At 40.7% G+C, this 13,394-nt stretch overlaps 5 non-coding genes across 5 annotated transcripts; 3 read left to right on the top strand and 2 right to left on the bottom strand.

The window, feature by feature from the left end:
* Nucleotides 1-6,590: 6,590 nt before the first annotated feature.
* On the bottom strand, nucleotides 6,591-6,663 carry Trnar-ucg. The gene has a single exon. It is a non-coding gene; the product is annotated as a tRNA-Arg (tRNA).
* Nucleotides 6,664-8,015: 1,352 nt separating this feature from the next.
* Nucleotides 8,016-8,088, bottom strand: Trnar-ucg. The gene has a single exon. It is a non-coding gene; the product is annotated as a tRNA-Arg (tRNA).
* Nucleotides 8,089-9,222: 1,134 nt separating this feature from the next.
* Trnar-ucg lies at nucleotides 9,223-9,295 on the top strand. Its single transcript has one exon. It is a non-coding gene; the product is annotated as a tRNA-Arg (tRNA).
* A 1,431-nt stretch (nucleotides 9,296-10,726) lies between these two features.
* On the top strand, nucleotides 10,727-10,799 carry Trnar-ucg. The gene has a single exon. It is a non-coding gene; the product is annotated as a tRNA-Arg (tRNA).
* A 2,277-nt stretch (nucleotides 10,800-13,076) lies between these two features.
* Trnar-ucg lies at nucleotides 13,077-13,149 on the top strand. Its single transcript has one exon. It is a non-coding gene; the product is annotated as a tRNA-Arg (tRNA).
* The last annotated feature ends 245 nt before the right edge of the window (nucleotides 13,150-13,394 follow it).

Raw genomic sequence — 13,394 nt, 5'->3', positions numbered from 1 at the left:
CTGCAACATCAATCAACACTGCCCTGTCAGTACCTCAAGATGAGTTCCTTTATCCTCGCTGTTCTCATTTGCTCAGGAAACCCCCTGTGAAGTGAAGTGTCTGATTTCCTCTCGCTCTCGCGGAGACCTGTGTTCCTCCCCTCATAGAAAAGGAGATCTCCCCTCAGCTGACATCTGTCTCGCGCTCACCTTACGTGCGCCTCGCCTCACTCATGCCCCGCGGTTTACCTAACCTTTCTCTCTTTGGTACTCTCATTTCTCTGTAGTTCTGTCAATCCTGCATTTTCGCATGCAACTACTCTCCTTTCCCTGAAGGAAATATATACTAAGTATGATTTATCTACCTACATTTCCATGGAAATATCTGTCATCCTGTATCCTTGCACATGAATTCTACATATTATTTTCGTGAAGAATCATTCCTACATTTTGAATGGCTCGGTAAACTCGTAATTTTCTCGAGGTTTGATCCTGCAATTTCGATAGTGAATATTGCAATTAACATTATTCCGAGTCCATGCCACGTTGCTTCCAGTCATTTCCTAATAATTTTGAGTTCGTGTTGATATTGTCACTCCCTGAGATATGGCATTACGTCTTCTGTCGCCAAGACATGGTACTGTCGTTCTCTTTTGTTGTCCTCAGAGCCAGACGCCCCCAGCTGAAGCCCACTGCTGACCTTGACTTTCGGATCACCACGTCGCTGCCCTCTCCACCGATCCCTGGCGCGTCATGTCTCGTTCGCCCCTTAACGAACCCATCTCACGGACGTTCTCGCTCCCGCCTTACCTGCCAACGCCCTCCTGTTCTCTACTGCACGTCGCTGCAACTCCGGTCGCGTCCGCCGCTTCGTCCGCTGGTGACTGCCGCCTGACGTCCTCGCCGCATCTCGTCGCATCTCGTCTCACTCACTACACCTGCTGCCCTGTGCGGTTGACCCCGGCAAGAATGGTCCTGCCTTGCCTGTCGAACCTCGTGACGTCATCACCATGGTGCTCTTCCTCTCCCGAGATGACGAATCCTCCCCGCCAACGATGTGATCTGGATTCCTCGAAGACCTCGTTCTCACGATTCTCCGCTCAGCCCACGTCTCCTCGCGAACAACTTGGTCCAGAATCTTTTAGACCGGTGTGCGTGTCATTTACGACTGACACGGCGCTTGACAAGTTAACTGTGTTTTCCAGCGATCCTGTGGAACGATTGACGACCTCCGTGACTGATCACCACTGCTGCTCTCGTCAAGACCACCTGCGCTTCGGAAGAGTGTGACCTGTGCGACCGTATTTCCTTCTCGTCTGCAAGAATTGAGATTCCCTGCATCACCGCTGTCGAGACTTCGTCTTCAGCTCACCCACTGCAGCCGGATCGAGGACGATCCTGATTAAGTGGCCGAGCGATTTAATGACCTCTCCCCTCTGATTACCCTCGACTTCCCACGGTACCCAGCACTCTACTGATTGAATGGTAAAAACACTCTACCGTGTTGATACTCTGGTAGAAAAACCCACAATGTAAAACTAGATTTATTGAAAGTGAGACAACAGTTTAGGAATCCACCTCAGGTCTGGACTGATTATCGCCTGTGCCAACACTGACCTGCGCCCTAGAACATTGACGAAGTGCCCCCAGAGCAAGCGATTCCGACCCTTACCGCCGATCACCTTATAACCACATGTAAACTTATATCTTGATTATACTCAAAATATTTGTTAGAAAATCCTTATTCTTAATCACTATGTTTGTAATCATTATTATTGGCGATACTGTAGTTACCAAGTGTTCACGATTTAATTGTACTGACACATCCAGTGTCCTTGTCCAACCACGTGGCCACAGGACCCCAACACTGCCATAAAAACAGAGAGTCTGTACTGACATTCCCACGAAAGATCAGTGTTGCCATATTCTTATGTTTAGTGAAAATTCTGTGAACCCCTCAAAAACCCTGAGCCGAAGTTACACAAAACCTCCAGCTCACACAGACCGCTCGCCACGCGGGCGAGGCAGGACGCACCTGTTCCTCCCTGGGCGCCTCTGCCTCGCCTGTCCTCTGTACTCCACCTACCATACACCCATGTTAATAAATACTTGAAGCTGCGAATACTTTCACTCAACAACCCCTCAAGAATAAACATTATTAAACGCCCTCTCTCTCTGTGTTTCTCTCTCTCTCTCTCTCTCTCTCTCTCTCTCTCTCTCTCTCTCTCTCTCTCTCTCTCTCTCTCTCTCTCTCTCTCTCTCTCTCTCTCTATTTATCTATCTATCTATCTGTACTTCTCTCCCTCGCTCTCTCGCTCTCTCTCCCTCGCTCTCTCTCTGTCTCTCTGTCTGTCTCTCTGTCTCTCTGTCTCTCTGTCTCTCTGTCTCTCTGTCTCTCTGTCTCTTTGTCTCTCTGTCTCTCTGTCTCTCTGTCTCTCTCTCTCTCTCTCTCTCTCTCTCTCTCTCTCTCTCTCTCTCTCTCTCTCTCTCTCTCTCTCTCTCTCTCTCTCTCTCTCTCTCTCTCTCTCTCTCTCTCTCTCTCTCTCTCTCTCTCTCTCTCTCTCTCTCTCTCTCTCTCTCTCTCTATTTATCTATCTATCTATCTATCTGTACTTCTCTCCCTCGCTCTCTCGCTCTCTCTCTCTCGCTCTCTCTCTGTCTCTCTGTCTGTCTCTCTGTCTCTCTGTCTCTCTGTCTCTCTGTCTCTCTGTCTCTCTGTCTCTCTGTCTCTCTTCCTCTCTCTCTCTCTCTCTCTCTCTCTCTCTCTCTCTCTCTCTCTCTCTCTCTCTCTCTCTCTCTCTCTCTCTCTCTCTCTCTCTCTCTCTCTCTCTCTCTCTCTCTCTCTCTCTCTCTCTCTCTCTATTTCTCTCTCTCTCTCTCCCTCGCTCTCTCGCTCTCTCTCTCTCGCTCTCTCTCTCTGTCTCTCTGTCTTTCTCTGTCTCTCTGTCTCTCTGTCTCTCTGTCTCTCTGTCTCTCTTCCTCTCTCTCTCTCCCTCGCTCTCTCTCTCACTCGCTCTCTATCCTTCGCTCTCTCTCTGTATCTCTGTCTCTCTCTCTCTCCCTCTCTCTCTGTCTCTCTCTCTCTCTCTCTCTCTCTCTCTCTCTCTCTCTCTCTCTCTCTCTCTCTCTCTCTCTCTCTCTCTCTCTCTCTCTCTCTCTCTCTCTCTCTCTCTCTCTCTCTCTCTCTCTCTCTCTCTCTCTCTCTCTCTCTCTCTCTCTCTCTCTCTCTCTCTCTCTCTCTCTCTCTCTCTCTCTCTCTCTCTCTCTCTCTCTCTCTCTCTCTCTCTCTCTCTCTCTCTCTCTCTCTCTCTCTCTCTCTCTCTCTCTCTCTCTCTCTCTCTCTCTCTCTCTCTCTCTCTCTCTCTCTCTCTCTCTCTCTCTCTCTCTCTCTCTCTCTCTCTCCCTCGCTCTCTCTCTCAAAGGAAACTGAAAACATTAAGATCAGGTCATAATGAAAGAAAATCTATGCTCAGTGTATTAAAACTAACAATTAGCGGGGACCCATGGACATTCCACCAAAAAGAGGTACACTGTCTCCCTCTTTCACCCCCCTCTTCTACCTTTCGCCTCCCCTCTCCCTTTCCCTTTCTCTTTCCATCCCCCTTTCTTTCTCCCTATACCTTTCCCTTTTCCTTTCCATCTCCCTTTCCTATCCCCTCTCCTTTTTTCTTCCCTCTCCATCTTCCTTGCCTACTCTCTCTCCCTTTTCTTTTCGCTCTCTTTCTCCCTTTTTCTTTCTCTTTCCATCTCGCTCTTCTCCTTTTCCTGCTCTGCCACCCCCTCTCATTCCCAAATCATCCTTAAAGTCACTCTTCCTCTCCCACGTTAAGCCCTACACCTGCCTCCTCCTCCTCCTCCTCTTCTCCCTTAAACTCCCTCTCTTCCTTCGCTCCCTTACCCCCCCCCCCCTTCACCCTTTTTCCTGTCAGCCTCCTATCCATTTCCCCTTACTTATCCTCTTTTCTTCTTTACATCCCTTTCCGTTTCCCCCTTCTCAATCTCCCTTTTTTCCCCTTTCTTCCTCTCCACCCTTTCTTCCTCCCTTCCTCTCCTACCTTCCTTCGTTACCTCCACCCTCAGATAGTCGTACAACAAATGTGCATAAACTGGCGGTCTAACTACTTCAATCCAGAAGAAAAATATGTAATAACGATGATAATGATGATAAAGATGTTAATAATGATAATAATGATAATAATAATAACAATAACGATAATGATAATGATGATAACGTTAGAATAGGATTCTCATAAATTCGTAATATGATGTTCGGATCAGTCAGCAGTTAAATGGACTAAAATAACTATCTAGCATCAAAATGAAGAGACTTCAAGGCCACAATTACATGGAATGTTATTTGAGGCGCACGAGCAGCCCTTTAATGTGCTGCCGCTTACATGAGCAGGGAGTACGCAAAAAAATGGGATAATTATCTCCCTAGAAAACGTGTTCATTGCAGACCTGAACATAGTGAAAATTCTACATCATGCGCATACCATCCGAAAACAAAATGTTGGAGAAACAACAAGCTGTTCTGCCCCGTTCGCCCTTCGTCTCAACAGCGAGACCGTTTCTCCAACTTGGGAGGATTAATGAGCATAGTGTACCAAAGCAGACGGTCTCTCCAGCCTTACCATCGACGTCAGCACCTGCCTCAGTACCTGCTTCAGCACCTGTTTCAACGTCGGTGTCTGTGCCACTTTCAACACCTGCTTCAATAATGGCATCGACTTCAGTGTGTGTGTGTTTTGTGTGTATGTATATATATATATATATATATATATGTATATATATATGTATATATATACATATATATACATATGTATATATATGTATATATATACATATATACACATATGTATATATATAAATATATATATATACATATGTATATATGTATATATATTTATATATATGCATATATATATGTATGTATACATATGTAAGTAATATATATATATATGTATATATATTTATATATATATATAAATGTATATATATTTATGTATATATATAGATATATATATATATATATAGAGAGAGAGAGAGAGAGATACATATAGATATAGACAGATGTAGATACAGATATATATACATATATATATTTATATATATATATATATATATATATGGGCATATGTAAATATGTGTATATGTATAAACATACATATGGATATGTATATATATATATATATATATATATGTGTGTGTGTGTGTGTGTGTGTGTGTGTGTGTACATATATATTTATACACACACAGACACACACACACACACACACACACACACACACACACATATATATATATATATATATATGTATATATATGTATATATAAATCTATATATACATGTGCACATATGCATATGCACATATACATAGATCTATATCTTTATCTATCTCTCTATATATATATACATATATATATATATATATATGTACCCACACACACACACACACACATATGTATATATATATATATATATATATATATATAGAGAGAGAGAGAGAGAGAGAGAGAGAGAGAGAGAGAGAGAGAGAGAGAGAGAGAGAGAGGGAGGGAGGGAGTACCCAGGGGAAACAGCAACAACACCCTCCTTTGCCATCAGATGGACTGGTCAGCGGCGCGAAATGTCTTTCCTTCCGCTGATGTCGACGCCCGCAGACTGGTGGAATCCTCCTTAATAAAGCTGCTGCCTAATTTCAACTTGAACAGCGGCTTTTCTCCAGCCGACAACCTCCTCGTTTCCAACATCCTCCGCCTTCTCCCGTATGCCGGTCACCCTGCGCACAGTCCGCCCGATCCTCCGACCTGACCGGCCTTCCCATTCGCCCCTTGTTACCGCGTTGCCTCGGCTCTCTCTTTTCTTTCCCCGCTCCTTTTCATGCCCTCTTTAGACCTGATAATGGAATCCAGGTGGATTTCGAAACTGTAGTCTCATTTTCAATAAAAGTAGCTTTTGCATTGTGCGCTTTTCCTACCTAAATATAAACATTCAAATATATATATGTATATATATATACATATATATATACACACACACACACATATATAACGAATAATAAACCGAAATGGTTTATTTTTTGTCTGAAGAAAAATTCGTGTAGAGATCGAAACGTCACGATTTATTTTCGTTTCTTACTGTGGCTACTTTCCTTTTCATCTTTGTGTATATGTTACTGTGTTTGTCTTATATATATGTATACATATATATACATATATATATATATATATATATGTATATACGAACACACACATACATACTCATATGAATATACAGATATGTGTGTGTTATACAGTAATATATATACATGAAATAATCAGCAATATCTAATGAATATATCCTTTGAAGGCGTGATTACTTAGAAGAATCTATGGACGACTGTTTATCTTAACCTATTAGCTATAGCTGTAAAATGGTCTTGTTTGTGATAAACACTCTCCACTGAAAGAGCCTTTTTTCTCTATCTATTTAATCACTGATTCTTAGTTTTAAAAAAGGTTTCCTAAGTCGATAAGTTCTTGGTAGTTGGAGTAATGATGATAGACTTTCATGTCACCTATAGTTTGATATGAATTGGGCCCGAAAAGAGTTGGATTTTGCTCGATACCGACCGTGACAGGATTCGAACCTGCAATCTTCGGATCCGAAGTCCGACGCCTTATCCGTTAGGCCACACGGTCTTAAAGGTACACTCTATTTCATGTATACATAATGGACACAAGAACTGTCGTTGATTTATTATTGAATCTGGCGTAACCTTGTTTTTTAAGTCCTTTTAATGACGGAGGTTCAAAGGAAAGTCATTGCATTATATAATGTCGAACTGTGATCAGCCCGCCAGTCACCTTAAAGATGAAAGCACAGCTACCTTCGTCCGCGGTTGAGATTGCTTTCCTCCGGGCTACCTGAGGGCGCCAAGCAGCCGGGGAAGGGGCCTCCCACGGCCACGCAAGAGCACTCGATGCGTAAGGTCGACCGTTGCAGTAAAAGTGAATAAACTGAGAGTAATTGTTAATCACAACACTCGGCGAAAGTATGCTTAGATCATCCGTGGCTGAATTCGATGCTTTCAGAGTTATTATTGAGGCAAGATCGGCCAGCACTATGCGGCGACCAGGGCAAACGACAACGGTAATGAATTCTCAAGAGGGAAGGCACAGGAGGAAGTCTGCTGCATTTTCGTAACAGACTTTGAGGAGATGGACTCTGCAACAAGAGCAAGAGCTTCCTCGCAGGAGTCCAGGGACGCTTATCTTATCTTATCTGACGCTTATCTATTTATCCTATCTTATTTGAAGAAAACACGCTGGGGCTTCGGTTGGGTGTGTCAGCGTCTGCGTAGTGAGGCTGTGTGGCCGTCGAAGAGGCCTTAAAATACTTTAAAATTCTAAAACAAATATGAAAAACAGAAGATTTCTGGCTCACTTTAATTGCCTATTCCATTCGAAAATCTTGAAGGCTTTGCTTGAAGTCAGAAATAGGTCACACTACATACTGTATGTTTAAGGTGTAATACCAGTGCTTGAGTATTGAGTCAGTTAGAAAAAAAAAAAAATAATTAATAAATAAAAAACACACACACACTCTCACACACACACAGTTAGAAATACGATAAGTAAAACAAAAGAGTTATAAAAAACGACAAAGAATTAAAACAACTAAAAGCTAAACTACAGAGTTATAAAAGAAAATGTAGCTTTCCACCAGGAGGGATTTGTGCCTCCGTCAGCGCCAAAGTACCCGCGCTGACGAAGATGCCCTTGGCTGGCGCGGCACAGTGCGCCCTCGGCTGACCTTTGAACAGGAACAGCAAGGGTGATGTGATAAGGCTTTGCATCACACCAACAGAACTTTCTTTTTGTGCATATATAAGATTTGTAATACATAATGACCTTTGAACAATGGAAATGTTAATATTAACTGTATTACCGGAAATAACATTAGTTTTCGAACTATGATAATGCAATGCTTTTTTCGATAAAACTCTTTGATTCAACAAAATCTTTTAACTTTGACTAATATATTGTGTTTTCGACCGTGACAGGACTCGAACCTGCAATCTTCGGATCCGAAGTCCGACGCCTTATCCATTAGGCCACACGGTCATATAGTTAAAGGTTTCCTACACTTATATCTTATCATGTATGTTTTAAAGTATCATCGTTATTATTTCTGTTTATTTAATTTACTTATTGATGTGTTTTAACCATTGACGTAGACAATTCCTCATACAGATCTGTGAACACCTCAGACGCAAAAAAGGAAAGAAAAATCTAAGGAAAAGAAAATTATAGGATTTGTTAAAATGGTCTGAAACAGGAGAAAAAAAAAAAGAAAAAAAAATGAAATTAGATACGGTCTTCAAAGCCGACTAACGCCTGTCCATGACGGGATAACGAACAGCTGAGGTTAAGTACACACCCTTGGGCAGCTCATGACGCCGAAGCAGCCGGACTTCAGAAAAAATACTGTAGGAAATATACTTCAGAAATAAACTGTGTTGGCACGCATGATTTTCCACTAGAAAGATTTTTGAAACTGGAGGTCTTTGGAGGATATAATAAGACTGATAAGACTGTAGATTATTTTAGATCATTTATAAGAAGAGTAAAAAGAGACAATGGCCTCTTAAAGACAATTTTGTGAGCAGAATGGGAAGATTTTCTAGGATAAGTGTGTAGAATGGAGAATATTTTAAGGGTATGATGCAATAGTGGAATGTGAGAGGTAGGAAATGAGGATAGAATAAGGAAGATTTTAAGGGTAAGATAGAGTAACTTAAATTTTTCAAGGTAGTGAGATGATGATAAAATTAATCGAAATTTTAAGGGTAAATTTTAAGAGAACTTTGGAAATGCATTACATGCATTTCCAATGGTCTCTCTCTTTGTCCTTTTTAATTAACTATCTTTTCTCTGATCAAAATCATAATCCTAACTCTGATTATTCTAACCTATTTTATCTTATCATCCATCCTGAGAAAACAATGGAAGGGAATAACAGTAAAGAAATGCTCATTTATCTTTAACATTAAATTTTTTATCAGCATTATGCTTACAAAGTTCCTTTACCTCTTCCCTAAGAATAGGGATGCAGGGGGTCTGCAAACTTCATTTATTCTACCTCTCAAAAATAAATAAATAAATAGATAAATAAGTAAATAAAGAAACATAAATAATAACGATGATACTTAAAAAAATACATGATAAGATATAAGTGTAGGAATGCGTTTACTATATGACCGTGTGGCCTAATGGATAAGGCGTCGGACTTCGGATCCGAAGATTGCAGGTTCGAGTCCTGTCACGGTCGAAAATACAATATATTAGTCAAAGTTAAAAGATTTTGTTGAGTCAAAGAGTTTTATCGAAAAAAGCATTTCATTATCATTGTTCGAAAACTAATGTTATTTCCGGTAATACAGTTAATATTAACATTTCCATTGTTCAAAGGTCATTATGTATTACAAATCTTATATATGCACAAAAAGAAAGTTCTGTTGGTGTGATGCAAAGCCTTATCACATCACCCTTGCTGTTCCTGTTTAAAGGTCAGCCGAGGGCGCACTGTGCCGCGCCAGCCAAGGGCATCTTCGTCAGCGCGGGCACTTGGCGCTGACGGAGGCACAAATCCCTCCTGGTGGAAAGCTACATTTTCTTTTATAACTCTGTAGTTTAGCTTTTAGTTGTTTTAGCTTTTTGTCGTTTTTTATAACTCTTTTGTTTTACTTATCGTATATCTAACTGTGTGTGTGTGAGAGTGTGTCTGTGTTTTTTATTTATTATCTTCTTTTCTTTTCTTTTTTTTCTAACTGACTTAATACTCAAGCACTGGTATTACACCTTAAGCGTCAGATAAGATAAGATAAGCGTCCCTGGACTCCTGCGAGGAAGCTCTTGCTCTTGTTGCAGAGTCCATCTCCTCAAAGTCTGTTGCGAAAAAGCAGCAGACTTCCTCCTGTGCCTTCCCTCTTGAGAATTCATTACCGTTGTCGTTTGCCCTGGTCGCCGCATAGTGCTGGCCGATCTCGCCTCAATAACCTCAATATTCCTACTCAGTTTTACGTAGTCATAATATAATGACCATCATAATCTCCGCCGAAGTGAGAGGTTATGCAATCAGCCACGTCTACATATTCAGCTTTTTATTTAGTGACATGCAATACTTTTTGTCTAGGAGCTGTATTACGCAAAGAACCGCAGAAGGAACAACGGTGTAGGTCATGCATGCCCTGGGGACCGGATGATTAGAAGTCGCTGATAAGCATTATTTAATTAACCCAATTTACGCTTGATGTAGAGAATTCCTCAGACAGATCTGTGAACGCCTCAAACACAAAAGAAAAAAAAAAAAAACGTCGGGGAAAATATTAAAGCATTTTTTTAATGATCTGAAAAAGGAAAAATAATTAATTTAGATGCGTTCTACAAAGTCGACAAACATTTGCACCATAACGGGACAATTAACAATTGAGATTAAGTATATACCCTTGGGCAGCTCATGACGACGAAGCTGCCGGAATTCAGAAAAATACTGTAGGAAATATATCTCAGAAATATATTGTATCGCTCCCTGGTTTTCCAGGAAAAGGCTTTTTTTGCAACTGGACTAAGAGTAGATTCGTAGAAAAGAGTGGTGGATGAACAGGTGTTTTGGAGATGTAATAAGCCTGATTATAGATTATTTTGGATCATTAAGGAGAATACATGATAAAATATAAGTGTAGGAATGCAATCACTATATGACCGTGTGGCCTAATGGATAAGGCGTCGGACTTCGGATCCGAAGATTGCAGGTTCGAGTCCTGTCACGGTCGAAAACACAATATATTAGTCAAAGTTAAAAGATTTTGTTGAATCAAAGAGTTTTATCGAAAAAAGCATTGCATTATCATAGTTCGAAAACTAATGTTATTTCCGGTAATACAGTCAATATTAACATTTCCATTGTTCAAAGGTCATTATGTATTACAAATCTTATATATGCACAAAAAGAAAGTTCTGTTGGTGTGATGCAAAGCCTTATCACATCACCCTTGCTGTTCCTGTTCAAAGGTCAGCCGAGGGCGCACTGTGTCGCGCCAGCCAAGGGCATCTTCGTCAGCGCGGGCACTTGGCGCTGACGGAGGCACAAATCCCTCCTGTTGGAAAGCTACATTTTCATTTATAACTCTGTAGTTTAGCTTTTAGTTGTTTTAGCTTTTTGTCGTTTTTTATTACTCCTTTGTTTTACTTATTGTATTTCTAACTGACTCAATACTCAAGCACTGGTATTACACCTTAACCCATTGCCGCCGGGGAAAATCAACAAAAAATGGGGAAAATGCTGTGCTCATTTTTTATATTTTTTGTGAAATGTCTCTACACATAGATGGCTCTGCCTTACCTGATTTCACCTTTCCATGAATTGGCGGGATACTGTATTTTTTCTATTGCTATGAATATCGATGGTGTTATTTTTATTATAAACATTATAATTACTATAATGTTGTAAACATTAGTAATAGCAAAATAAGATAACGTTAAATATTTTCGTAAATTAAAGAAAAGGGTAAACGGGCGAGACAGGCAATACTCGTAATTGGCTCATTGGTGATTTAGTACAAGTGTAGCCATCTATGTGTAAAAACAATCAAACAAGTATACTCACAGTGGACAGGCTTGTACGTACATGCCATGCCCGTCGGGAATGGGTTAAACATACAGTATGTAGTGTGACCTATTTCTGACTTCAAGCAAAGCCTTCAAGATTTTCGAATGGAATAGGCAATTAAAGTGAGCCAGAAATCTTCTGTTTTTCATATTTGTTTTAGAATTTTAGAGTATTTTAAGGCCTCTTCGACGGCCACACAGCCTCACTACGCAGACGCTGACACACCCAACCGAAGCCCCAGCGTGTTTTCTTCAAATAAGATAGGATAAATAGATAAGCGTCAGATAAGATAAGCGTCCCTGGAATCCTGCGAGGAAGCTCTTGCTCTTGTTGCAGAGTCCATCTCCTCAAAGTCTGTTGCGAAAAAGCAGCAGACTTCCTCCTGTGCCTTCCCTCTTGAGTATCCATTACCGTTGTCGTTTGCCCTGGTCGCCGCATAGTGCTGGCCGATCTTGCCTCAATAACCTCAATATTCCTACTCAGTTTTACCTAGTCATAATATAATGACCATCATCATCTCCGCCGAAGTGAGAGGTTATGCAATCAGCCACGTTTACAGATTCAGCTTTTTATTTAGTGACATGCAATACTTTTTGTGTAGGAGCTGTATTACGCAAAGAACCGCAGAAGGAACAACGGTGTAGGTCATGTCCTGGGGACCGGATGATAAGAAGTCGCTGATAAGCATTATTTAATGGACCCAATTTACACTTGATGTAGAGAATTCCTCAGACAGATCTGTGAACGCCTCAAACACAAAAAAAAAAAAAAAAAAAACGTCGGGGAAAATATTAAAGCATTTTTTTAATGATCTGAAAAAGGAAAAATAATTAATTTAGATGCGTTCTTCAAAGTCGACAAACATTTGCACCATAACGGGACAATTAACAATTGAGATTAAGTATACACCCTTGGGCAGCTCATGACGACGAAGCTGCCGGAATTCAGAAAAATACTGTAGGAAATATATCTCAGAAATATATTGTATCGCTCCCTGGTTTTCCAGGAAAAGGCTTTTTTTGCAACTGGACTAAGAGTAGATTCGTAGAAAAGAGTGGTGGATGAACAGGTGTTTTGGAGATGTAATAAGCCTGATTATAGATTATTTTGGATCATTAAGGAGAATACAAGGAGACAAAAGCATAATAAAGACAATTTTGTGAGCACAGTGGGTGGATTTACTAGGTAAGGACAAGTGGGTAGAATGGGGAATATTTTAAGGGCATGATACAGTGTAAGTGTAAGATACAGTGACTTTTTCATGTAGATAGATGAGGGTAGAATGAAAAAAAATTTAAGGACTTGATACAATACATAAATTCCAAAGTTCTCTCCCTTTGTCCTTTTTAATTAACTTTCTAGTCTTTGATTAAAATTACTCCTGTATTTTTCTGTGGATTATACGAGGAAAAATTATAATCCTTAGAACCTATATCTATATGACCGTGTGGCCTAATGGATAAGGCGTCGGACTTCGGATCCGAAGATTGCAGGTTCGAGTCCTGTCACGGTCGATTGGAGGACGTATTCAAGTGAAAGAGAGTCTGACTTATATCATTCACGGTGCTCTTTGTCGTGCTATTTTACGCCCCGCGGAATCACCAATAAGGGAAGAAGAAATGATTTTTTTCCCGAAACGGACGTACTTTAGAAGCCAGCGAGCACCATTACCATTTAGTCTATTGAACTTTGAAAATGAAGTTGAACTTTTCCCCTAGACAATTCTGGCGGCTGGTTATGGTATGTGATACTTTGTTAT

This window comes from Penaeus chinensis, chromosome 35 (genome assembly GCF_019202785.1).
Source record: "Penaeus chinensis breed Huanghai No. 1 chromosome 35, ASM1920278v2, whole genome shotgun sequence".
Classification (NCBI taxonomy): domain Eukaryota; kingdom Metazoa; phylum Arthropoda; class Malacostraca; order Decapoda; family Penaeidae; genus Penaeus; species Penaeus chinensis.
Note: the sequence above shows the minus strand (reverse complement) of the source record. Positions and strands in the feature narration are given on the sequence as shown.